Source organism: Chrysochloris asiatica, unplaced genomic scaffold (genome assembly GCF_000296735.1).
Source record: "Chrysochloris asiatica unplaced genomic scaffold, ChrAsi1.0 scaffold00233, whole genome shotgun sequence".
Taxonomy (NCBI): Eukaryota; Metazoa; Chordata; class Mammalia; order Afrosoricida; family Chrysochloridae; genus Chrysochloris; species Chrysochloris asiatica.
Window position 1 is genome coordinate 4442935 of NW_006408751.1, and position 2078 is coordinate 4445012.

The following is a 2078-nucleotide window of genomic DNA, read 5'->3' on the forward strand; positions in this document are numbered from 1 at the left end:
GTCCCCAGGCACTCCATCTCTTCACATTGTCTTCTCTGCCTCCATCTCAGGCCTCACTGCTTCTCTGGGTAGGATCCCACTCTCCGCTCTTCTCCATTGATGGTCCCAGGGCCCTCCGCTCCTAGACTGAAAAGTTCATCACTCCTCTACTTGCTACAAAATGTCCACCTTTAGATTTCCAACCCTCACAATCAGTCCTGATAACAATTATTCACTATTGCATCACAAGAGACCCATCTGTATTTCATTTCATCAGCCCTCTGCCCAGTCATATTTTGAATGCCTTTCCACTTGAAGTGCTCATCTTTTAGCATCATATTAGAAAGTAGTTGGCTGTAATTCGTGAGGTATTCAGTAGTTAATTTTTTCAGAAGTAGATCACCAGGACCTTTTTCTCAGTCTGTCTTTCACCCACTGCCATCAAGTCAATTCCAACTCACAGTGACTTTATACAGTGTTTCTGAAACTGTAAATCTTTACAGGAACAGACAGCCTCTGCTTTCTCCGAAGACTGGTGGGTCTGAACATTTGATTTAGTGCTTAGCAGCCCAGTGCCTCTCCCACAGTGCCAACAGGGCTTCTTAGTCTGTCTTTAGTCTTTGTTACTGAGTACACAAAGGTATTTCATCATAACAAATTATGTGTGGATCATAATAAATTATTGGTAACATTGTGAAGAATGTGAACTCCAGGGCAATTAATTGTGCTCATATGAAACCTATAAATAGACCAAAATGCAGTCATTCAAACAGAAAAGCTATGTATAAAGGTTGCATACTCTCAGCATACTTATTCAGTCTGTATAACAATCAAATAATCCTAGAAGCTGGCCTATAGGAAGAAGAACATGACATTAAGATTGGGGGAAGATACACTAATGACCTGTGATTATGCAGACAACACAACCTTGTTTGCTAACAGTGAAGATGTCTTGAAACACTTATTGATGAAAATTAAAGACTATAGCCGTCAGTATGAATTACACTTCAACATTATAATGGAGTCCTGGTGTGGCACTGTGGGTTAATGTACTGGACTGCAAAGTCATTTGAACCCGCAAGGTAGGCGGTTCAAGCTCACTAGCCACTCCTCAGAAACCCTATACAGCGTCGTTATGGGTCAGAACCTACTCGATGGCACTTAACAGCAATAACGTTATGAAAATAAAAATCCTCACAACTGTACCAATAAACAACATCATGATAAGATGAACAAAGAAAAAATTGAAGTTGTCAAGGATTTTAGTTGGATTCACAATCAATGCGTATGGAAGCAGCAGTCAAGAAATCAAATGATGAATTGCACTGGCAAACCTACTGTAAAAAAACTCTTTAATATCTTTAAAAAGCAAAGATGTTACTTTGATAATTAAGGTATGCCTGACCCAAGTTATGGTATTTTCCATTTCACATGAGCATGTGAAAGCTGGACAATAAAAAAGGAAGGCCAAAGAAGAGTTGATGCCTTTGAATTTTCATGTTGGCAAAGAAAGGACTGCCAGAAAACCCAACAAATCTGTCATGGAGGAAATACAGCCAGAATGCTCCTTAGAGAAGAGAATGGCAAGACTTTGTCTCATAGACTTTGGATATGTTTTCAGGAGAGATCAATTTCTAGAGAAAGACATAATGCTTGGTAAAGGAGGATCAGGGGAAAAGAGGAAAACCCTCAATGAGATGAATTGACAGAGTAGCTGCAACAATGAACTCAAAATGCTTGTCATTGTGAGGATGGTACAGCAACGTTTCATTCTGTTATACACAGGGTCACTATCCCTGAGTTGTAACCAACTTAACAACACCTAACAACAAGAGTATGAAGGGGAAGGAATTTCGACTCTGAGTTGGAGGAAATATCTGGTATGACAAAGAGGCAAACAGCCCTCAGGGAGTCCCTAAAAGTGTGGAGGATCTAGGGATACTTCTTAGAGATGGTAACAGAGTGAAGAGAGAGAACAACACTGCATGTATCCTACCTTTGCCAGAAGACACACATTGATACACTGCTGGCCTATGGTCTGTGGTCAGCCCTTCCACCATTGGAATCAAAATGTTATTTGATTTTTTTTTTTTTTTTTT

General features: G+C 39.9%; 1 protein-coding gene across 1 annotated transcript in view; it reads right to left on the reverse strand.

Annotated features, from left to right (window-relative positions):
- The window catches only part of TTK (TTK protein kinase), a 144664-nt gene that overhangs the window by 43742 nt on the left and 98844 nt on the right, over positions 1–2078 (reverse strand). The window lies entirely within an intron of this gene.